General features: G+C 39.3%; 1 pseudogene; it reads left to right on the plus strand.

Moving 5' to 3' along the window:
* The first annotated feature begins 21,983 nt into the window (after positions 1–21,983).
* LOC145545601 (serine/threonine-protein kinase 35 pseudogene) lies at positions 21,984–25,120 on the plus strand (annotated as a pseudogene).
* The last annotated feature ends 1,097 nt before the right edge of the window (positions 25,121–26,217 follow it).

The following is a 26,217-nucleotide window of genomic DNA, read 5'->3' on the forward strand; positions in this document are numbered from 1 at the left end:
CATATATTTGAAATCTATATTGCTTGATTTTATATCCAGTTTTTCTATTATTATATGCCCTTGGCCAGCAGCTATTCTCTAGCTTCAGTTTTCCTGTCTATAGACTGAGAAAATACCATGTACCCATATTTCAAGATTTTTACAAAAATAATACATCTTAAACACAGAAGTGACACAGTAACAACTCAAGGGGAGGAGTGCTGGAAAAGAAATTAAAGATCAAGTGATTTGCTCAAGTTTCAACAACTTTTGACTGATGATATTCCATTTAACCACCATAATGGTTTTCCATCATAAAATGGTCCAATCATGACGTACAGTTTCAGAGGTGAGAGAAATGTGTTTGCCCTTTTTTGCGTATGTGTAGCATACACTGATACAATTGGATCTGTTCTAGAAATACAGGTGTACTGATGGATAAAGATGTCAATTTAATCACTTGCAACCATGTGCTACAACATTGCACTGTCTTCTTAGCTAATAATGTCAGACAGGATATCCTTTTGCTTTTTTACCATCTGCTTTCTCACTGGCTAAGGATATATCCCTGTGTTTCAATCATTTTATGAAAAAACTTAATGGAACCTGAGTTGGAACAAACAAAATTGCTGATTCTCAGTGGAGTCAACAAACTGTATGCATTGTTCTGCTCCTATCATCACAATTACTCAGAATTCACTATTTAGTTTCTTCGTAACCCGACCTCTCAAGATATCTGCTGATAGATATCAATTTCAGGTAGATTTCAGGAACAGGGTAATATGTTACAGTGTGTGCATAGTCATATGATGAAAGGTAAGGTGCAATTAAGCCAGACAGAGCTGCCAATTTTTTGCCAAATGCAATTGACATGTTACATGCAAAATATCTGATGCAAGAGTGGAGTGAAAGATAAAAAGACCTATTGCTTACTGTTAAATGGAAAAAAGCATCTTTATTCACATAAGCTCATCCTATAACATTTTTACAGTGTTTTATGGAACCATCAACTATTGAGTTACCAGAGATCTAGCCTTATAAATAACTGCAAAGCAAGTCATATACCTGCCTGTCTGTATTTTTCCCATTAAACTATGCCATCATAGAAATCATACATATCTAATGCATGTACATCCTTATTCAATATAAGAATAATTTCAAACATTATTAATCTTTCACTGAATTATGTCCACAAAAAATATAAATAAGTGAATTATTCAGGAGCATTTTATATGTGCAATGTTGTTTAGTGTCATAACAATAACATTTTGACACTAAAATAGTGCTTATCCTCTGCATGTAATAATTGAATCATGTTGTTTCAGAACCTTACGCTCCAAGACTAAGCTATAACCCTTAGGAAGGAGATGGAAGTTTCCTCCAGAACATAAAGGTTACTATTGAGCTGACTTATCTGCCTGCTCTTAGGAAAATTACACTGGATAGTTTCTTTATTTTTATGCTGGTATTTTACAGTAAGAGAAAGAACACTAAAATTGAAATTTACTTAATGCCACAAAACCCAGCCCTATTAGGCCTTGAAATTTATGTTATTGTTGTTTAGTCGCCAAGTTTTGTCCAGCTCTTTTGTGACCCATAGACTGTAGCCCGCCTGGCTCCTCCATCCATGGGATTTCCCAGGCAAGAATACTGGAGTGGGTTGCCATTTCCTTCTCCAGGGGAACTGAACTTCCCAATCTAGGGAAGTGTCTCATCACTTGTGTCTCTTCCACTGGCAGGTGGGTTCTTTACCACTGAGCCACCTAAGAAGCCCTTGGAATTTATACTTGCCAGAAAAGAAAAGAACCAGGAGATGTCATGGAATATATGAAGAATCTCCTTTTCCAGAAGAGAGATTTGAAGGAAGAAGAAAGAGAGGCTGGCATACAGCACTGGGTGTGTCTCCCAACAACATGGAATATATGAAGAATCTCCTTTTCCAGAACAGATCCGAGGGAAGAAGAAAGACAGAATAGTGTATACCATTGGGTATGTTCCCGTTCCCCTCGGGAAAGGGGAAAGGAAGATCCACATGGCCGTGGGAAGTCTGAGTCCACTGCAGACCAGAGCACCCAAGTCTTAAGAGAAAGCCTGCAAGTGATTAGTTGTAAGGAGGTGACGGGCAGTGGCATGGGCTCTAGATGTGAAATGTCTGCAGAGATGAGTCCGATGGTTTTTCCCTGTCTTCTTCTCAGCTACCTGGGGAGTGTGGGGCCCCAGGTGTTCCTGCTTGCTGTGGGAGTATGAGGCTGAGGCTCAGCTCTGGTCCCAGAAGCCAGGATGTCTGTGATATACGGAGGAAAAAAATCTCTTCTACCTTTTTTATATCTCTGGATGTTTCTAAGAATAAACCTGATATAATCATGGACTCCTTATTGCCAGATTCAGACGTAAATTGAAGAAAGTGGGGAAAACCACTAGACCATTCAGGTATAACCTAAATCAAATCCCTTATGATTATACAGTGGAATTGAGAAATAGATTTAAGGGACTAGATCTGACAGACAGAGTGCCTGATGAACTCTGGATGGAGGTTCGTGACATTGTACAGGAGACAAGGATCAAGATGATCCCCAAGAAAAAGAAACACAAAAAGGCAAAATGGCTGTCTGAGGAGGCTTTACAGGTAGCTGTGAAAAGAGGAGAAGTGAAAAGCAAAGGAGAAAAGGAAAAATATAAGCATCTGAATGCAGAGTTCCAAAGAATAGCAAGGAGAGATGAGAAAGCCTTCTTCAGCGATCAGTGCAAAGAAATAGAGGAAAACAATAGAATGGGAAAGACTAGAGATCTCTTCAAGAAAATTAGAGATATCAAGGGAACATTTCATGCAAAGATGGGGTTTATGAAGGACAGAAATGGTATGGACCTAACAGAAGCAGAAGATATTAAGAAGAGGTAGCAAGAATACACAGAAGAACTGTACAAAAAAAGAACTTCACGACCCAGATAATCATGATGGTGTGATCACTCACCTAGAGCCAGACATTCTGGAATGTGAAGTCAAATGGGCCGTAGGAAGCATCACTACGAACAAAGCTAGTGGAGGTGATGGAATTCCAGTTGAGCTATTTCAAATCCTCAAAGATGATGCTGTGAAAGTGCTGCATTCGATATGCCAGCAAATCTGGAAAACTCAGCAGTGGCCACAGGACTGGAAAAGGTCAGTTTTCATTCTAATCCCAAAGAAAGGCAATGCCAAAGAATGCTCAAACTGCTGCACAATTGCACTCATCTCACACGCTAGTAAAGTAATGCTCCAAATTCTCCAAGTCAGGCTTTAGCAATACATGAACTGTGAACTTCCAGATGTTCAAGCTGGGTTTAGAAAAGGCAGAGGAACCAGAGATCAAATTGGCAACATCCGCTGGATCATCAAAAAAGAAAGAGAGTTCCAGAAAAACATCTATTTCTGCTTTATTGACTATGCCAAAGCCTTTGACTGTGTGGATCACAATAAACTGTGGAAAATTCTGAAAGAGATGGGAATACCAGACCACCTGACCTGCCTCTTGAGAAACCTGTATCCAGGTCAGGAAGCACCAGTTAGAACTGGACATGGAACAACAGACTGGTTCCAAACAGGAAAAGGAGTACGTCAAGGCTGTATGTTGTCACCCTGATTATTTAACTTATATGCAGAGTACATCATGAGAAACGCTGGGCTGGATGAAGAACAAGCTGTAATCAAGATTGCTGGGAGAAATATCAATAACCTCAGATATGCAGATGACACCATGCTTATGGCAGAAAGTGAAGAAGAACTAAAGAGCCTCTTGATGAAAGTGAAAGAAGAGAGTGAAAAAGTTGGCTTAAAGCTCAACAATCAGAAAACTAAGATCATGGCATCTGGTCCCGTCACTTCCTGGCAAATAGATGGGGAAAGAGTAGCTGACTTTTTGCTGGGGTGGGGGTGCTCCAAAATCACTGCAGATGGTGATTCAGCCATGAAATTAAAAGACACTTGTTCCTTGGAAGGAAAGTTATGGCCAACCTAGACAGCCTATTAAAAAGCAGAGACATTACTTTGTCAACAAAGGTCCATCTAGTCAAGGCTATGGTTTTTCCAGTGGTCATGTATGGATGTGAGAGTTGGACTATAAAGAAAGCTGAGCACCGAAGAATTGATGCTTTTGAACTGTGGTGTTGGAGAAGACTCTTGAGAGTCCTTGAACTGCAAGGAGATCCAACCAGTCCATCTTAAAGTCCTGGGTGTTCATTGGAAGGACTGATGTTGAAGCTGAAACTTCAATAATTTGGCCACCTGATGCAAAGAGCTTATTCATTTAAGAAGACCCTGATGCTGGGAAAGATTGAGGGCAAGAGGAGAACATAATGACAGAGGATGACATGGTTTTATGGCATCACTTGCTCAATGGACATGAATTTGGGTGAACTCCGTGAGTGGTGATGGACAGGGAGGCCTGGCCTGACAGGGAGGCCAGTTCATGGGTTTGCAAAGAGTTGGACACAACTGCGTGACTGAACTGAACTGAACCCAAGATAATTTAACAGGAAAAAAGCATACAAATGTTATCAAATTTTTATATGCAGGTAAGCGAATGAGATCCCAAGAGGTGACCAGAGCAGGAATTTTTTTCCACCTTTTAGGCAAAGAAACAATATATTTGTGAAGAACTGTCAAACCCAAGAGGTTTAGGCCAGGGTAGTAAACAGGGTTGGCTTCCTAGGTGACGTGGAGGTCAAGAATCTGCCTGCCACTGCAGGAGACACAGAGACTCAGGTTCGATCCCTGGTTTGATAAGGCCCCTTGGAGAAAGAAATGGCAACCTATTCCAGTATCCTTATTTGGAAAATTCCATGGACATGGGAAGCTGGTGGGCTACAGTCCATGGGGTTGCAAAGAGTTGGACACCACTGAGTGACTGAGCCCACACACACATGTACAGGAAAAAAGGTTAGTTTAGTTTAACAAAGTTTATAAAGATTTCTTGGCCCCAAATTCCCTGTCTCTGGTGATAAGAATGTCTTTTCTCCTTCTGGTAAAAAGAGCATGCATTTCACACAGGAGTTTTATCTCCAGCTTTTAGGAAGACAAAGAAGGATTAGAATGCTCTTCTTACGCCTACTGTTTTTTAAGTAACATTTCAAAGTATTGATATGCCAAAGTGGTGTTTTGGGGTGACCTATTCTGAATCAATTAGTGTCTGAAAGCATGAGAAACTGCTTGGACCAAGTAGTCTAGCAGTTGGTTCCAGCATGTCAACTTGCCAGGTTACCTCAGCTATTGCTCTGAGAGAGGACCTTCATTTAGTCAATACGCAAGATAGAACAAAAAACACACAGAGAACACTATATTCTTATAGAGACCCTTATCCTCACAACTACAAACATATTAAGTCCTTGTATGTGCCCAGATTCCATGAAGGGGATTCAAAGAAGAGGACAGAACTCAGGGTTGGGTGAATTTTTTAAATGCACTAAATCATCTTACAAGGGATTATTTAAGTTAGGTATGATAAAGACATTTTAATATTTAGAACATTATTAAACATTTAGAATGCCAAAGATTGAAAGGGATTTTCTTTTTTAAACTGGAAGGAATGAGATGTTTAAACTGGGAAATACAACCTTTTTAGTTAGTCTGTAAGATAGGGTTCACAAGGAAAGAAAAAGAAAGATTAGCCCTAGAAATAAATAAAACAATGAGGTATTAGTGGCTCAGTTGTGTCCAACCCTTCACAATTCCATGCAATGTAGCCCACCAGGCTCCTCTGCCCATGGGATTCTCCAGGCAAAAATACTGGAGTGGGTTGCCATGCCCTTCTCCAGAGGATCTTCCCGACCTAGGGGTCGAACCCAGTTCTCCCGCATTGCAGGTAGATTCTTTACTGTTTGAGCCATCTGGGAAGCCCCAAAAGAATTGGTAGGTTCTAGCTCAAAGGAACTACATGAGCTTCATACAGTCATTTTGGAAGACTAGAGATTTCATAAGGCCTGCTGCTACTGCTGCTAAGTTGCTTAAGTCATGATCGAGTCTGTGCGACCCCATAGACAGCAGCCCATCAGGCTCCTCTGTCCCTGGGATTCTCCAGGCAAGAATACTGGAGTGCATTGCCATTACCTTCTCCAATGCCTAACTGGTTCCAAAAGCTAAGATAGTTTAGTTAGGGAAGGATAAAATGGATAAAACTCCTGACATCATTTCTATGAAATACATATTGTTAATATGTACTTTGGGCTTCCTTGTTAGCTCAGCTGGTAAAGAATTTGCCTGTAATGCAGGAGACCCCAGTTCGATTCCTGGGTCGGGAAGATCCCCTGGAGAAGAGATGGATACCCATTCCAGTATTCTTGGGCTTCCCTGGTGGCTCAGACAGTAAAGAATCTGGCTGATGTGGTAGACCTGGGTTAGATCCCTGGGATGGGAAGATCCCTGGAGGAGGGCATGGTGACCCACTCCAGTATGCTTGTCTGGAGAATCCCCATGGACAGAAAGCCTGGCAGGCTACAGTTCATGGGGTTGCAAAGAACTGGACACAACTGAGCTACTAAGCATAGCATAGCACAGCACAGTATGTATTTTAAATAATAAGATTATCATTACTATTTTACACAGGAGGGAACTGAGTGTCAAAGAGGTTTAACAGTACTATCAGGACCACCTATCAGAGATTTGGCTTATTTGACCACCTGAGACAACTGCAGAATATTTGACAGTATAAATCTCAAGAACCTGTCTAATTCTCTCTTTTTGGGGATATCCACACCAACCTAAATAATCAAATGTACATTTTATTTAGTATAATATGCATTTATATCTACATACCAAAAGAAATTGGATTTTACATGGTTCAGTCTGAGTATAAGTGAATATATTTATCAAACTAATACGGTGTCAACTTCTAGAAAGATTGTTCATGTAAAAACATGTGTGGGATGTGTGTGTGTGTGTGTTTGTGTATGTGCATTCTAATGAAATAATGACATTAGAATACAAAAAATAACAGGAGAATAAAGTGTAGAACTCCTCAATCAGCCTTCAAAGGTAGCTCTAAAACCTTTAGGGTAACACATCTTTCAAACACCTCAGGTTTTCTGGATACTTCTAAGAGAAAATTGTAGAGATACTGTAAGAGGCAACCCATGGTCAACAAACCTCTCTGCAAACTTTCTGGAAGAAATTAAAAGTAGAAAATACAGGACTTCCCTGGTGGTCCAGTGGTTAAGAATCTGCCTGCCAATGCAGGGGACACAGGTTTGAGCCCTTGGTCTGTGAAGATTAGTTGTGGCAACAAAGCCTGAGCACCACAACTATTAGCCTGTGCTTGGGAGCCATAGCTACTAAGCCCATATGTCACAACTACTGAAGACCGCAGACCCTAGAGTTTTTGCTCTACAAAAAAAGAAGTCACCACAATGAGAAGCCTGCACACCACATCTACAGAATAGACCCCGCTCATGGTATCTAGAGAAAGTCCACCTACAGCAATGAAGACTCAGCACAGGCAAATAAATATTAAAAAAAAAAAGAAGTAGAAAATATAATGTAATGATGGCCATAGCATAGTTTCTTTAATCACAGAGAAAACTTATGGAGGAGAATAAACCTACTCTAGAAGTGAAAGTGAAAGTCGCTCAGTCGTCCAACTCTTCGTGACCAGGTGGATTATACAGTCCTTGGAATTCTCTAGGCCAGAATACTGGAGTGGGTAGCCTTTGCCTTCTCCAGGGGATCTTCCAAGCCTAGGGATTGAATCCAGGTCTCCCGCATTGCAGGCGGATTCTTTGCCAGCTGAGCCACAAGGGAAGCACACCCTAGAAGAGTAAACAATAATCAAATTTGAAGGGAAGAATTATACTTTCAGTTCAGTTCAGTTCAGTCTCTCAGTCGTGTCCGACTCTTTGTGACCCCATGGACTGCAGCACGCCAGGCCTCCCTGTCCATCACCAACTCCTGGAGTTTACTCAAACTCATGTCCATCGAGTTGGGATGCCATCCAACCATCTCATCCTCTGTTGTTCCCTTCTCCTCCTGCCCTCAATCTTTCCCAGCATTAGGGTCTTTTCAAATGAGTCAGCTCTTCGCATAAGGTGGCCAAAGTATTGGAGTTTCAGCTTCAGCATCAGTCCTTCCAATGAATATTCAGGACTGATTTAATTTACAGATTATTTCAGGTATCAAAAAGTAAAGTCTTTATTAAGATCTACTTATCTCTTCAGACTTAGATTTAGTCTTTGAACCTTGGGAAACATCAATTTGTATTAGTTCAGTGACATTTGCTCTTTTCAGGGCAGGTGAGAGTGTAGGAGACAATGTGGAATTTCTGTATTGATGCATTACGATTTTTGTTTTCTGACCTCTATGGTAATAGTATCTTATTCTAAACAGAATTCCTAATGCAAGGTTAAAAATCCAGAAAACATGCTTTTTCATTTACTTTTTATCTCTTTTATGAAATACTATTGACTATTTACTCTTCTATTGTACTGACTCCTTTGAATCAATATTCTGCCAGGTTGTTGCCCTATCAGTTGGTACTTATTGGATACAAGATGTTCACAGGTAAGAGAAAAATCTCTTTTGGAAAACTTGTAACTAAATAGGACAGAATGGGAACCTATTAATCTCACAAAGAGTATCTACCCATATTAATAGGATTATCACTAATTCCATAATTATATGTTTTGGTAAAAGTGAAGAAAAGAAGTCAATTTCAGAAACACAAAGAGAAAAAGACCAATATCTGGTTTAATTTACATATTTTTAAATAACTTTAAATCAAGTTAATTACAAAAAGGTGAATTCTATAAATGAATTAACTTTCCAGGATTTAAAAAGAATTCTCACCAATTGAGGATTTTTAAAATTATCCTTTAAAAGTTAATATCCATCTATTAAATATAGATAGATAGATAGATAGCTCACACCAGAAATTTAATATTTGAAGGATACATAATAAAAGACTGAGTTATATGCTTAATCAAGCAAGATACAAAAAAGAGTTGTTCTCCATGGACAGAATAGTTCACCTACCTTCTGAGATTTTAAGGCATATATCAAAGAAATCTTATTTTATAAAAACTGAAATTTGAATCAATCAACCAAAAATGTAACATGAACTTCCAGAATAACATGCAAGTTCTGGGAACACAGGTACTTCTACAGGGATATTTTGTTTCACCTCTCTAGTTGTGTGACCTTGAATAATTTAATTAAACTCTTTCTCCCAGCTTTGCCATGGATAAAGCTCTAAACACAGAAAGTATATATTTTACTATAACAAAAGGAAACTATCTAAATACCTATTTAAATGTTTTCAGTTACTTTTTAACTACTTTTATATGGATGGTTTTATTGTTTTATTATATACATTATTAACTTAAATTAATTACATGAATTGATTTACCAGATTAGTTCATAAAAATATATAACCTTCACTCACTTACTCAGTGAGTTCTTCTGTTTATCACTTAGCAGCTCCACACACTAAAATTTACAGTCCATTCGAGCAGGAACACTGAGTTTTACTCACAATTTTTTCTTTTATACAGATTGGTGTATAAAATATTGTTAATGAGTGAGATGTGTCATTCAGAATACACTAGGTTATGCTGCAGTAACTAAAACTCTCAAATATTAGTCACCCAACAAGCACAGAAATGTATTCAAGTCTTGTTCACATTACCTGTCTGTGATGATTCATCAATGGAGTATGCCTAAATATATCGTTATGGGCTGTCTCGTGTTCTCTTCAAATTCATATGTTGAAGTATTGAACCTCAGCACCTCTGAGTGCAACTGTACTTGAAGATAGAGGCTTTAAAGATAAATCTTTCTTAAGATTTTTTTCAATATGCTAGCAATGAACAAACCAAAAAAAATTAAGAAAATAAATACATATATAAAAGAATGAGAAATAATAAAATATTTAGATATAAATTTAACAAAAAAGTACAAGATTTATATATTTAAGAGTATAACATTATTGAAAGAAACTGAGAAAGACATAAATAAGTGGAAAAACACCCTGTATTCATGGATTGAAAGCTGTAACATTTAGGATGTTATAGTCCCTAAACTGATAAATAGACTCAGTGTAAAAAGGTAACTAGCTACCTTTTTTCCAAGAATTCACAAGCTGATTTTAAAATTTGTATAAGGGATCTGGAAGAGCCAAAACAATCTTGGAAAGAACAAAGTTGGAGGAGTCTCACTTTCCAATTTCAAAGCTTACTAAAAAGTTACAGTAATCAAAACAATGTCATTACTGGCATAAGGATAGACATATTAAACTACGGAATAGAATTGAAAGTCCACAAGTAAACATATACATTTCTGTTCAACAAGACTGTCAAGAAATCCATTGAATGTTTGCATCTCCTCACAATTTATATGCTGAAATTTAATACCAATGTTATGGTATTTGGCAGTGTGGCCTCTGGCAGGTGATTAGATGAAGGATGAAGCCCTCATGAAAGGGATCAGTGTACTTACAAAAGAGAACCAAGAGAGCTCTCTTACCTTGTCCACCATATGAGGTTACAGGTGGAAAATGACCATCTATGAGCCAGGAAGGTGTCTCTAACCAGATAGTGAATCTCTAGGCATCCTGACTTTGGACTTCCCAGTCTCCAGCAGTGTGAGTAATAATCCCTGTTGTTTACAAGCCATCCAGTCTATGGTATTCTATCACAGTAGTCCAAACAGCATATGACAAAATTTAATGTCAAAAAATAGTCTTTTTAACAAATGTATGCTAGCACAACTGGGTATCCATATCCAAAATAATGAAGTTGGATTCCTATCTCACAACAAACACAATTTGAATAAAGGTAAATCAAAGAGTTATATTTAAGACACAAAACTATGAAACTCTTAGAAGAACACATCTGTATTTTCATGAATTTTAATTATGCAATAGTTTCTTAAATATAACATAAAAAACAAAACCAACCAAAGAAAAGTAGATAAATTAGACTTAATCACATTGAAAATCTTTTTTTTTCAAAAGATAGTGTAAAGAAAGTGAAAAGACAACTCCAGAAATTGAAGAAATATTTGTAAATCATGTATCTGATAAGAATCTGTCATCCACTGTACACAAAGAAGTGTTAGATCACAATAATACAAAGACATATGACCCAATTCAAACTGGATTTGAACAGTCATTTCTCCAAAGAAGTTACACAGATGGCAAATACACGAAAAGATGCTGAATGTCATTAACCAATAGGGAAATATAAATCAAAAGCACAATCTTACACCACGTCACACACACTGAGATGACTATTACCAAAAGGAACAATAACAAGTCTTGAGTGCAGAGAAATTCAGACCCTAACATACTGCTGGTAGGTATGTAAAATGATACATGTATTTTGGAAAACAGTTAGATGATTCCTCAAAAGATTAAACCACATTACCACATAATACAGGGATTCCTTCCTAGATACATACATATGTGAGATATGAAAGCATATGCAATGCACATAAAAAAATTTACCTGAATGTTCACAAGAGCATTACTCATAATAGCCAAAATGTGGAAACAACACAGATGTTCAACTGTTGAAAGGCCAAGAAAATGAGTTATCCAATGAAATATTACTCAGCTATTGCTTCCTTGGTGGCTAACAGGTAAAGAATCTGCCTTCAATATAGAAGACACAGGAGACTTGAATTCAGTCCCTGGGTTGGGAAGATCCCCTGGAGGAGGGCCTGGCAACCTACTTCAGTATTCTTGCCTAGAGAATCTCATGAATGGAGGAGCCTGGTGAGCTACAGTCCATAGGATCACAGAGTAGGTCACAACTGAAGTGACTGAGCACAGCACATTACTCAGCTATACCAAGGTGAATAAAATACTGACTCATGTCAGAACATGGATGAATGTTTCAAGAATTATGCATGTGAGAGAAGTCAGACAAAAAGGCCACATATTGTATGGTTCTAATTATATGGAAAGTGTAATATAGGAAAATCCATAAAAAGAGCTAATAATTATCTGCATATTGTCTTTATCATCATAAAATGAACAATGATCAGGAATAGTCACTGTTAGAGGTTTTGAACTGAGAAGTCTAATGGAGACATGTCACATAAAGTGCTATTTTTCAAGTTACATATGCTGTGGAGGATTGGAGACAAAGAGGGGAGAACTTCAAATGAAGATGATAGTACACTCAAAGAGCACAAAAGGAACTAGATAAGTGGGGATTCTTAATTTTTAGTTAGCTGAGTAGTTACCTCAGATACTGGAAGTTTAAAAAATGCAGTTGCCTACACTAAAATCAAGAGTTAATAAATCCTGGGACTTCTCTGGTGGTCCAGAGGGTCATGTTCCAGGCTACCGATGCAGTGGGCCCAAGTTCAATTTCTGGTCAAGGAACTAGATCCCATGTGCTTCAGCTAAGGCCTGGTACAGACAAATAAAAAAAAATGAAAATAAACTTTTTTTTAATCTTCAAAAAATGAGTTAATGAATGCAACCTAATTAAGAAGGAGTAATGATGGGAGCATTCTGGGATCTCTATTTCTGAAAATGCTTCTCAGGTATTTCTAATGTGCAATGACATAGGATCTGCTTCTATAACAAGTCTCCTGGAGGGTAGGAACCAGGCTTTATTTGCATGTTAATTTTTCAAACCAAGTCCGGAGCAGTTTTTCAATAGAATATGAACTGAAGTTGTTATTGTGTGTCATTGAATGTTTCTGTGTGTCATTAATACACACATGAACAAGTAAAAGTAAACTGTTCATTAATTAACCATCAGGGCCAAATTATGTCAAAGACTTAGGCCAGAAATAATTCCTTAACAGTCAAGTTACTAAACTGATAGCCAATTGCAAAATTCCTACAGATCCTGTCAAATGGCATTATTTTTAACTAGTAAACTCTGTTGATTTGGCTTCTTCCCCCAGATCTGTGTCTGAGCATCTGTATACGTTATTAATGCCATTAACTTCCATATTTCAGTACAAGGCATTTTATGGGAAACTGTCATTAACAGTATAAAAAACTAATTGCAAGTTGCATGCTACATTAATTTCCCACATAAACAAACATCCGAGAAGTAAAACATATGCTAATAGAGAACGGATAATTTTATCCACATACCTGCCAAGACAGATGGAAGCCACCTCAGACAGAATTCTGATAAGTAGAAGACTGCAAGCCAAAACCCTCTTTTTCAAGGTCTTGACAAGTTCTATGTGATTTGTTGTCACAGTTACAGCTTCAGGTGCCATTTTTCCTACAGCATACCTTTATTTTTGAATTCATATTGTATTTTCTGATGAAATACAGATATGGACAGGACTGTTTGATGACTGCAATCCAACTTACATACATGGCTTTTTTTCTTACACTCATAGACTAAAATAGCTGTCTTAAGACATGACCTATTCTTCCTCCTGGCTTCACAGTGGTAAAAGTCTAGGTCAGCTAGAACAGATTATTCTCCCTTTTCTTAAGTTAATTTAAACCCACATTCTTTGAGTATTCTCCTGGAAGACTCTCCAAGAGCAAAAATCTCATATACAACCTAACTCAGATAAAGAGACTTCCTGTAAGTAAGGATCCACACATGTTTTCCAGGTCATGTTAGAGCAAACATAGTGATAAAGCACCTCTTTGTTGAAGGAAAAGGAGAACAATAGTTGGGTATACCTTTTTTTTTAAAATAAATTTATTTATTTTAGTTGGGGGCTAATTACTTAACAATATTGTAGTAGTTTTGCCATACACTGACATGAATCAGCCATGGGTTTACATGTGTTCCCCTTCCTGGACCCCTCTCCCACCTCCCTCCCCATCCCATCCCTCTGGGTCATCCCATTGCCCCAGCCCTGAGCATTTGTCTCATGCATCGAACACGGAATGGTGTTCTGTTTCACATATGATAATATACATGGTTCAATGCTATTCTCTCAGAACGTCCCACCCTCACCTTCTTCCTCAGAGTCCGTAAGACTGTTCTATGCATCTGTGTCTCTTATTCTGTCTCGCATATAGGTTTATCGTTACCATTTTTCAAATTCCATATATATGCATTAGTGTACTGTATTGATGTTTTTCTTTCTGGCTTACTTCACTCTGTATAATGGGCTCCAGTTTCATCCATCTCAGTAGAACCGATTCAAATGTATTTTTTTAATGGCTGAGTAATATTCCATTGTGTATATGTACCACAGCTTCCTTATCCATTCGTCTGCTGATGGACATCTAGGTTGCTTCCATGTCCTGGCTATTGTAAACAGTGCTGCGATGAACACTGGGGTACACGCGTCTCTTTCAATTCTGGTTTCCTCGGTGTGTATGCGCAGCAGTGGGATTGTTGGGTCATATGGCAGTTCTATTCCCAGTTTTTTAAGGAATCTCCACACTGTTCTCCATAGTGGCTGTACTAGTTTGCATTCCCACCAACAGTGTAAGAGGGTTCCCTTTTCTCCACACCCTCTCCAGCATTTATTGCTTGTAGACTTTTGGATAGCAGCCATTCTGACTGGTGTGAAATGGTACCTCACTGTGGTTTCGATTTGCATTTCTCTAATAATGAGTGATGTTGAGCATCTTTTCATGTGTTTGTTAGCCATCTGTATGTCTTCTTTGGAGAAATGTCTGTTTAGTTCTTTGGCCCATTTTTTGACTGGGTCGTTTATTTTTCTGGAATTCAGCTGCAGGAGTTGCTTGTATATTTTAGAGATTAATTGTTTGTCTGTTGCTTCGTTTGCTATTATTTTGTCCCATTCTGAAGGCTGTCTTTTCACCTTGCTTATAGTTTCCTTTGTTGTGCAAAAGCTTTTAATTTTAATTAGGTCCAATTTGTTTATTTTTGCTTGTATTTCCAATATTCTGGGAGGTGGGTCATGGAGGATCCTGCTGTGATTTATGTCGGAGAGTGTTTTGCCTATGTTTTCCTCTAGGAGTTTTATAGTTCCTGGTCTTACATTTAGATCTTTAATCCATTTTGAGTTTATTTTTGTGGATGATGTTAGGAAGTGTTCTAGTTTCATTCTTTTACAAGTGGTTGACCAGTTTTCCCAGCACCACTTGTTAAAGAGATTGTCTTTTCTCCATTGTATATTCTTGCCTCCTTTGTCAAAGATAAGGTGTCCATAGGTGCGTAGGTTTATCTCTGGGCTTTCTATTTTGTTCCATTGATCTATATTTCTATCTTTGTTCCAGTACGATACTGTCTTGATGACTGTGGCTTTGTAGTAGAGCCTGAAGTCAGGCAGGTTGATTCCTCCAGTTCCATTCTTCTTTCTCAAGATTGCTTTGGCTATTCGAGGTTTCTTATATTTCCATACAAATTGTGAAATGATTTGTTCTAGTTCTGTGAAAAATGCCATTGGTAGCTTGATAGGGATTGCATTGAATCTATAGATTGCTTTGGGTAGTATACTCACTTTCACTATATTAATTCTTCCAATCCATGAACACGGTATATTTCTCCATCTGTTTGTGTCCTCTTTGATGTCTTTCATCAGTGTTTTATAGTTTTCTATATATAAGTCTTTTGTTTCTTTAGTTAGATATATTCCTAAGTATTTTATTCTTTTTGTTGCAATGGTGAATGGTATTGTTTCCTTAATTTCTCTTTCTGTTTTCTCATTATTGGAGTATAGGAATGCAAGGGATTTCTGTGTGTTAATTTTATATCCTGCAACTTTACTATATTCATTGATTAGCTCTAGTAATTTTCTGGTAGAATTTTTAGGGTTTTCTATGTAGAGGATCATGTCATCTGCAAACAGTGAGAGTTTTACTTCTTCTTTTCCTATCTGTATTCCTTTTATTTCTTTTTCAGCTCTGATTGCTGTGGCCAAAACTTCCAAAACTATGTTGAATAGTAGTGGTGAAAGTGGGCATCCTTGCCTTGTTCCTGACTTTAGGGGAAATGCTTCCAATTTTTCACCATTGAGGATAATGTTTGCTGTGGGTTTGTCATATATAGCTTTTATTATGTTGAGGTATGTTTCTTCTATTCCTGCTTTCTGGAGGGTTTTTATCATAAATGGATATTGAATTTTGTCAAAGGCTTTTTCTGCATCTATTGAGATAATCATATGGTTTTTATCTTTCAATTTGTTAATTTGGTGTATTACATTGATTGATTTGTGGATGTTAAAGAAACCTTGCATTCCTGGGATAAAGCCCACTTGGTCATGATGTATGATCTTTTTAATATGATGTTGGATTCTGTTTGCTAGAATTTTATTAAGGTGTTTCGCCTTGGGTTTATCCTGTTTGGGACTCTCTGGGTTTCTTGGACTTCTGTGACTATTTCCTTCCTCATTTTAGGGAAATTTTCAACTATTATCTCCTCGAGTATTTTTTCATGGCCTTTCCTTTTAGCTTCTTCTTCTGGGACTCCTATGATTCGAATGTTGGGGCGTTTCATATTGTCCCAGAGGTCCCTGAGGTTTTCCTCATTTCTTTTGATTCTTTTTTCTTTTTTCCCCTCTGCTTCGTTTATTTCCACCATTCTATCTTCTACCTCACTTATCCTATCTTCTGCCTCCGTAATTCTACTGTTGGTTCCCTCCAGAGTGTCTTTTATCTCCTTTATTTCATTATTCATTATATATTGACTCCTTTTTATTTCTTCTAGGTCCTTGGTAAACATTTCTTGCATCTTCTCAATCCTTGTCTCCAGGCTATTTATCTGTACCTCCATTTTGCTTTCAAGATTTTGGATCATTTTTATTATCATTATTCTAAATTCTTTTTCAGATAGATTCCCTATCTCGTCCTCTTTTGTTTGGTTTGGTGGGCATTTCTCATCTTCCTTTGCTTGCTGAGTATTTCTCTGCCTTTTCATCTTGTTTAGATTGCTGTGTTTGGCGTGGCCTTTCTGTATTCTGGTAGTTTGAAGTTCCTCTTTATTGTGGAGGTTCCTCACTGTGGGTGGGGTTGGACAGGTGGCTTGTCAAGGTTTCCTGGATGAGGGAGCTTGTGTCGGTGTTCTGGTGGGTGGAGCTGGATTTCTTCTCTCTAGAGTGCAATGGAGTGTCTAGTATTGAGTTTTGAGATGTCTATGGATTTGGTGTGCCTCTGGGCAGCCTGTATATTGACACTCAGGGCTATGTTCCTGCGTTGCTGGAGAATTTGCGTAGTATGTCTTGCTCTGGAACTTACTGGCTCTTGGGAGGAGCTTGGTTTCAGTGTCTACGTGGAGGCTATTGGATGATCTCTTATTAATTAATGTTTCCCCTGGCTTTCAGTCTTATTCTTGCAGTAGCCTCAAGACTTCTCCATCCATACAGCATCAATAATAAAACTTTTAGGTTAATGGTGAAAAGATTCTCCCCAGTGAGGGATACCCAGAAAGGTTCACTGAGTTATATGGAGAGGTGAAGGGGGGGGGCGGAGTCTGAGGTGACTAGGAGGAGAAGAGGGGGACTCAAACGTGGAGAGAGCAGTCTAGCCAGTAAGCACTTCCCTCTGTGCTCTCCACAGTCTGGAACCCTCAGAGCGGTTCACAGAGATACAATGAGAGGGGGGAGGAAGGTAATAGAGGTGAGCATGAGTAGAAAGGGAGGAATCAAGAGGGGAGAGAGAGATCTGGGCAGTATTCTGTTCCCGAAGTGTTCTCTGGTGCCCAGAACACCCTCAGAGATTCACAGAATTGGGTTGAGAAGAGAAGGAGGAGGGTGGGAAATAGAGGTTCCCTGGTGGAGAAGAAAGAGTGTCAACAGGGGGAGGGAGTAATCAAGCCAGTAATCACACTCCTGAGTAAAAATGGGTACTAAAGATTGGATTCTTAAATGTACAAAATTGATATCAAATATGTAAAACAAAGATTAAAAATCTAGAGTAGAAATTAGACTCTTATAAAACATACAATATAAAAAAAGAAAAAAGAAAACAGTGTAAAAAGAAAAAAACAGTAAAACAGTAAAACAGTAAAAAAAAAAAAAACAGTAAAAAAAAGTAAAGCAGGAAAGAAACAGAAAAAAAAAAGAAAACATAAAAGGTATAAGATATATGTATGCAGTTTGCTTTAAAAATAGGGTTTTTTTTTTGCAAGGTAATAGTGGGTTATGAAAATGAAAATTAAAGCTGTAATAGAGGACTTAGAGAAAAAACAAAGAAAAACAATTTAAAAAATTAAAAAAAAATTAAAAAAAAAAAGATAATAGTAAAAATATATATCCCGAACTTTCTCTGGGGCTGTTGTGAGCAGTGTGGGGTCTGTTCAGTTTCAGATAGATCCTTGTTCCTGCTTATACTTTTCAAGATCTATAGGTCCCTTTCAATGCAGTCGGTGTTAACTACAGGGATTTTAATCTGTTGGCCTGTCACTTCCAACGCCTTTCCCTCAGCTTATTTGGCTTCTGTTTGGAGGTCTCTTCAGTATCTAATTTCCACCCTGCCACAAAGGGGCAGAGGTGGTCTCTTTAGGTTCACTTGTTCAGTCGTGCTGTGGGGAGGGAGGAACACTGCAAACCTATATCACTGGCGTGTGTGTGGTGAGCTCGCAGTGTCTCGGCCGCACTGGGTTCGTCCCCGCTCATGGCGTGTGTGCTTTCCCCGTCTACCCTGCTCAGGCTTCAGGTTACTCGGCCGGGGAGTGGGCCCTGAGATGCGTGCACTTCCCGGGTCTAAGCCGCTCAGGTTCAGGTTCCCGGAACTCCACAAAGATGCAGACTCGGTTGCGCCTGCGGTTTGTGCCGTTCCTGGTCGGAGCTGCTCAGGCGGCCAGGAGTTTGGCGAGCGCACTCTGCCCTGTTGGGGCGGTGCGGCTTATCACCTCCCTGGTCCCCGCCTCGGTTTACGGGCGCGCCCGGCTCCGGTGCGCTTTGTGTCGGTTCTGGGGAGCTAGTCTCTGGCTGCGACCCTCCCGGTGGCTGGCGACCCTCCGGGATCTCAGGCTGTCTTTGTTTAGAAACTGGGAGCCTGTTTGCAGATTGGTAGGGGGTGCCCTCTCTGGGGCCGAGTTTGCCCCTTTCCGGCTCTGGCTGGCCCCGCCTGCCTGCTGTGTCCGGCAGGGGATGGGGCGGTCCGCAGCCGGCTAGCTCTCCTCTGATATCGCTCAGTCCTTTGTTCTGTGAGCGGGCCGGCAGTGCCTTAGATTTGAGCTTTTCGTGGGATAGTTCTCTCTCTCTGGCTGTCCCACAGTTTAGGTTACTATCTCACGTTAGCTCCCTCAGATTGCCCTCAGGGCGTTCGGGCCCAGTCCTTACCCTAAGCAGTGCCGCCCGCTCCTCTCCGTTCAGCCCCCACTTGCTGGTGGCGGATGCGAGCGTCTGGGGTTCTTTGCTGGGAGTTGCCTTTAGGCAAGTAATCAGTGGGTTTTATTTATTTTTTCTCCCAGTTATGTTGCCCTCCGAGATTCGAAATTTTCCCCCAAACCCGCCGGTGAGAGGGTTTCCTGGTGCTTGGAAATTTCTCCTCTTTTATGACTCCCTCCCCAGGACGGGTCTCCGTCCCTAACTCTTTAGTCTCTCTTTTTATCTTTTATAATTTCTCCTACCTGCTTTCGAAGATAATGCGCTGTCTTTCTGGATGCCTGACGTCCTCTGCCAGCGTTCAGAAGTAGTTTTGTGAAGTTTGCTCAGTGTTCAGATGTTCTTTCTATAAGTTTGTGGAGGAGAGAGTGGTCTCCCCGTCCTATTCCTCCGCCATCTTAGCCCCCCTCTCGGGTATACCATTTTTATCACTGGAAACTTAAAGAAGGTAATACAAAGCTAAATCTACACGAGTTTTTAGTTTTACAAATTTGACTATCATTTCCCGCTCAAATAACTATTTACAGTTGTGACTAATGTTTCCCCTCAGAAGGATTAAACAATTTAGGAAAAATGGCTGAAATGGCTTTTGGTAGACACATAAAGTTGCGATGGTGAAAGATAAAGGAGGAAATAGACATTTTACAGATTATATTTAACCATTCTAAAATAGCTGTGATTGAAAAGAAATACCTAAGCTTATGTAATTATTAAGAGCTGGTTTGATTTAGTTGAAGGATATAGAATATATATATATATACATATATATATACATATATGTATATATATCGCCACTGTTACCAAACAAATATGTGCTTTACCTAATTGCTCACAACGATTCATGCAATGGTAGGTCCAAGTGCCCAGCTCTTGCCAACTGACTCAAATGAAAGTGACAAGGATCTGCTCTAGGCCAGAACATAGACAATAAGTGTGATTTCTCTAGGTACTCTCTTCTCTTCTTATCACCTTGGAAATATACACATTAAGACAGCAGGACCACAAATGGTGCATGGAATAAACATTCATGTGCTAAACTCCTGAGAGCTGGGGGTTATTTATTTATTTTACTTGAATATAAGCAAAAGAGTTCCAGAAAAATATCTATTTCTGCTTTATTGACTATGCCAAAGCCTTTGACTGTGTGGATCACAACAAACTGTGGAAAATTCTGAAAGAGATGGGAATAACAGACCACCTGACCTATTTCTTGAGAAAGCTGTATGCAGGTCAGGAAGCAACAGTTAGAACTGGACATGGAACAACAGACTGGTTCCAAATACGAAAAGGAGTACATCAAGGCTGTATATTGCTGCCCTGCTTATTTAAATTATATGCAGAGTACATCATGTGAAATGCTGGGCTGGATGAAGCACAAGCTGGAATCAAGATGGCTGGGAGAAATATCAGTAAGCTCAGATATGCAGATGACATCACACTTATGGCAGAAAGTGAAGATGAACTAAAGAGCCTCTTGATGAAAGTGAAAGAAGAGAGTGAAAAAGTTGGCTTATAGCTCAACATTCAGAAAACTAAGATCATGGCATCCGGTCCCATCACTGCATGGCAAACAGATGGGGAAACAATGGAAACAGTGACTGACTTTATTTTTTGGGGCTCCAAAATCAGTGCAGATGGTGACTGAAGCTATGAAATTAAAAGATGCTTACTTCTTGAAAGGAAAGTTATGATCAACCTAGACAGCATGTTAAAAAGCAGAGACATTACTTTGCCAAAAAAGGTCTGTCTAGTCAAGGCTATTGGAGAAGGCAATGGCACCCCACTCCAGTGCTCTTGCCTGGGAAATCCCATGGATGGAGGAGCCTGATAGGCTGCAGCCCATGGGGTCGCGAAGAGTCAGATACGACTGAGCGATTTCACTTTCACTTTTCACTTTCATGTACTGGAGAAGGAAATGGCAACCCACTCCAATATTCTTGCCTGGAGAATCCCAGGGACGAAGGAGCCTGGTGGGCTGCCGTCTATGGAGTCGCACAGAGTTGGACACGACTGAAGCGAATTAGCAGCAGCAGCAGCAGTCAAGGCTATGGTTTTTCCAGTAGTCATGTATGGATGTGAGAGTTGGACTATAAAGAAAGCTGAGCACCGAGAATTGATGCTTTTGAACTGTGGTGTTGGAGAAGACTCTTGAGAGTCCCTTGGACTGCAAGGAGATCCAACCAGTCCATCCTAAAGGAGATCAGTCCTGGGTGTTCATTGGAAGGACTGATGTTGAAGCTGAAACTCCAATACTTTTGCCACTTGATGCAAAGAGCTGACAAATTTGAAAAGACTCTGATGCTGGGAAAGATTGAGGGCAGGAGGAGAAGGGGACGACAGAGGATGAGACAGTTGGATGGCATCACCTACTCAATGGACATGAGTATGGTTAAACTCCAGGAGTTGGTAATGGACAGGGAGGCCTGGCGTGCTGCAGTCCATGGGGTCGCAATGAGTCGGACATGACTGAGTCACTGAACTGAACTGGACTGAACTGAACCTCGTTTATCTGGTTTAACACAAATATATATTAAATTTGGAATTAAAAAAAAAGGAGTTTGAGTCTTGACTCCCTTATTATTTTAACATCTTGACAGCATTAGTTAACTCAGATTAATAATTTCTCAATGAAGTTAGTGCTCACTAAATATCTATTTTTCTCCTATATTTCTCAGCCTAAATTGTACTTAGTTTACAGCCATATGATTAACGCTGGTTAATGAACTGAGAATAGCAATGGCATGCATTTTTTACAGTTGGAGGCAATAAAGAACTGCTATTCCTCCTCTGTCTCTTTCCCTCCATCATGACGATCCAGAAGCCAAGTGTTTCAAGTAGTATGAGCTGTAAGACAGAGGTCTATGGCTTGAACCACAATGGACTCTGAACAACTGAGAAATAATCATCCAAAATTAGTTTAAGCCACTGAGATTTTCTGGCTTATTCTTATTTAAGCCAGATTTTCTGGCTTATTCTTATTTAATTCTTATTCATTAATTAAATGGTCTTTTAAAATGTCATTCTTAAAAAAAAAATCATTCTTTGATTCCTTAGTCACTACCATATTTTCTAGAGCTGTGGTACTCTGTGATCTATAGACTTGGGCTGAATCAAAAACTGTGCATTACCAGTCAACAATTAGATAAATATAGAAACTGAGTATAAGACTGTGGATTTTTTTTTAATAGCAATTGATTATTTCTATGACACCTAAGTATGTGTGAGCATGGTTTCAGTGACTCATTTATATTTCACATTTGTTATATAAATATTTTATTCTATTGCATTGGTCCATGATAGGTTTTAGGAATAATAAGGAAACTGGACTCTGTAATATACCAGACATTTTTTAACATTTATTTTTATTTATTTATTATTTATTTGGTTGCATCAGCTCTTAGTTGCAGCAAGTGGGATCCTTGATCTTTAATGAGGTATGCAGGATCTTTTCTTTTTTGTAAGTAATTAATTTTAATAGAAGGATAATTACTTGACAATATTGTCATGGTTTTTGCTAAACATCGACATGAATCAGTCATGGGTGCACACATGTCCCCCCCATCCTGAATCCCCCTCCTACCTCCCTTCCCATCCCATCCCTCCAGGTTGTCCCAGAGCACCAGCTTTGAGTGCCCTGCTTCATGCATCAAACTTGCACTGGTCATATATTTTACATATGACAATATACATGATTCAATGCTATTCTCTCAAATCATCCCAGCCTCACCGTTGAAAATGATGAATGAATGAATTAAAATGCTTGTGTTCCTCATATACAGAGATGTAGCTTAGCATGATTTATAATGAGAATTATCATTTTTGGAAAATGTAATATAAACTCAAATAATATGAATAACAAGCCAGAAAGCACAGAGAAGAAAGAAAGTCACTAAAATTTCATTATCATTAACATTTTAGGGAATTTGATATCTACTAACATACACACACAAGTACTGTCTTTCAAGTATAGACTTAATTGTCTTAGAATAGATAATGTATGTAATATGCTTTTTCAGTCAAATACATGTCATGGACAAAGCTTCCTGTCAAAACTTCAATTTTATTCATCATTATTGAGTATGTTGCTGCTCTTCAGTCACTAAGTTGTCTCCGACTCTTTAGCGACCCCATGGACTGTAGCCCAGCTAGGCTCCTCTGTCCATGGGATTTCCCAGGCAGGAATACTAGAGTGGGTCGCCATTTTCTGCTCCAGGGGAATCTTTGTGACCCAGGAACTGAACCTACGATTCCTGCATTGGCAGGCGGATTCTTTACCACTGAGCCACCAGGGAAGCACTACTGACATATACCTAGTTATTTATTGTATACATATACCATAGTTTATTTATCCAGGCCCTTATTGATATAGATTTTAGTTATTACCAACCATTTGTCTGTCATCCATGATAGATGGCAAATGTCCAGAAGCATGAATACATATTTTCACATGCATATGATGTTCCTGAGGGCAAATTACACAGAATTCCTGAAAATGTATATGTCTCTCTAATATAAAACCTGTTAATTTATTATCTTTTTGAACAAAATCCATTTCTTCAAGCTAAAAATTTAAATATATATATATATATATCTCACGTTTTGCATATTAGTGATCCATTGTCTTTATCTACTCTCAGACATAATATAGTTCTTAGAGCTTGCATACACATGATATCTAATGGTCAGCAATTACTATAATTGACTTTTATATTATTGGGAACAAGCCAAGGACAAACCCAGCTGGCCAGTAAGGGCTGCAGAAACATTCTCTCTGATGGTTATAAGTCTGAGATCTGGATCGTGGCTGTTTTGTATCTCTTCCTTGGCCAGCAGGTGTAATGGGATGAGACTAAATGTTCCTCGGTGAGCCCACATTTTTATGATCCATCTGTTCAAGTAGGAAGATATGAGGCAGGTGGGATTCTTCATGCTACAATAGGGCTTAGATAGAAGCAAATGGAAAATGATGTGAATCATCTTTCCAGAGATATAATTCATTTTGTAACTCATATTAAAATTACACTCACACTGCCATGAAAGCTATGACTAATAATGAGTGAACTATTAAAAAAAATCTTTAATTTAACTTATTTTTTCTTGACACTCTACACCCAGGGGAGGCAAAGGCCTCCAGCGAGCCTACCTGGCACAGCGGTGGTGGAGGGCGGCACCTGGTGGGCGCACAGAGATGAGGCGCGGCAGCTGTGGTATTGATTAGGAGACAGCGAGTCCCTTGTTGAAGTCAAGAACATTTGCTGAGACGGCCTGGAGAATGTGGAGAGGGCTGCGCATGGCCAAATCCCATCCCCTGACCAGTCTCAAGCGGCACCACCAGAATCTTGCGCAGATCGAGGAGTGCGTCACGCCATGCAACTGACAAGCCGGCAGATGAGCTGTGGTCATAAGACTGCATAGCCTTATCTGCGCCCGATGGAGACCTCCATCAAAAGAGACAGGATCCTGGGTTATGCTGAGGCTTATTACCTCCAATTTGTCATGGACTTATGTAAAGGTGAAGACATAAATCAGTTAGTCCTGTAGGCGAGACCCGTCCACCAACAAAGCTTCATGCTACAGCTCGGGAGTGCCAGTGCCTTCAGACTCCGGTTTGCACAGGGACCACAGCCGGAGGACAAACTCAATGCAGAGAGGTCTGGTACCCCCATCCTCGAGATGGCAGACTTTGAACTAAGCAAAGTCTGTGGTGGGCTGTTCCCCCTCCGTCGGGTCTCCAAAGCAAACAGGGGAATCAAGACAACACGGATGTGAGTGCGAATAAATACTAGCTGCCTCGGCCTGCAGCTCAGACTTCTAAATAAGCCTGAACTCTGGGACGGGTGCTACACTGCCAAGGCTGATATCTTTGCCCTGGACATTATCATCTGTGCAATGATACACAGAGTCACTTTCTTCGAGACCAAGAAGGAGCGCCTGAGAGCCTGACCAGTCTCCTCCTATTGGTGAGGTGCTGCTAGAAAAACAAAGATGGGAGTTGCAGATTCCCCAGAAGTGCAGGATCCCCTTGTTTGGGCAAATTACCAGCTCTTAAAAGAAGTTAGCTGCTAAACCAGGAACCTGTCTGATGTCTTCGAACTTGAAAAGAGAATGGACCAGGCCATATGAGCTGCTTAAAATTCACGGCAAAACATCTGGGTGTTTTTAAAATCTTTATTGAATTTCTTACAATATTGTTTCTGTTTTAGGTTTTTGGCTATGAAGCATGTGGGATATTAGCTCTATGACCAGGATTGGAACCCACACCTCCTGCTTTGGAAGGCAAAGTCCTAACACTGGACCACCAGGGAAGTCTCCTTGGTTTGATTAATGTAGGTCACTATACTTTTTGTTCTGCATGCACTTACTTGACTCCATTCTTCATACTGGGTCCTGGGGTGGGCCCTGTAGAGTTGGGAGGAAATGCAGAGTTGAAAAAAAAGGTGCTTGTTATCAACATTGTCCTAAATCTCAATGAAGGAATATGTGGGGTTATTTGAATATGAGTTGGAACACTTATATCACAATCAATTAATAAATGCTTCCTATAAAAAAATGGAAAAATTAAAAAAAAAAAAAAGAAAAAAGTTAATTAGTTCATTGACCTGAAAACAAGTTGTTAAGTTTAAGTGAGCTAGTATTATTATCCTCTTTAAATGGAAGAGGACTTGAAGTGTTTTCTTTAATTCCATAGCATGTACAGGGTACCTCACGTTCTTTCCTTCAAATTTCAGAAAGCTTTCTACTACCTCTTTTTATTATATGCACCAAATGTTCTATATAAACCCATTGTTTCAGTGGTATCTGAATAAAACAAGGAAAGAAAAGTAAAAAAGAAAAACAGTTGATCTTCATAGAAAACCCAAGGAATAGGAATTCCAGAACAAGGAGGAATTTATTGGCTAATGACCTATTTTGCAGCTGTCAAAATAATTACAGGGACAAATATACATGGAGAATATAGGAGACTCCTAGGAGTTATAATTGTAAAGACTGAAAGCTCTTATCAGAACCTGGAGTCTTACTGTGGGATTGCCTATTATCAA

The sequence above is a fragment of the Giraffa tippelskirchi genome, chromosome 4, assembly GCF_054371585.1.
Source record: "Giraffa tippelskirchi isolate mGirTip1 chromosome 4, T2T-mGirTip1v1.2.pri, whole genome shotgun sequence".
In the NCBI taxonomy this organism is placed as follows: Eukaryota; Metazoa; Chordata; class Mammalia; order Artiodactyla; family Giraffidae; genus Giraffa; species Giraffa tippelskirchi.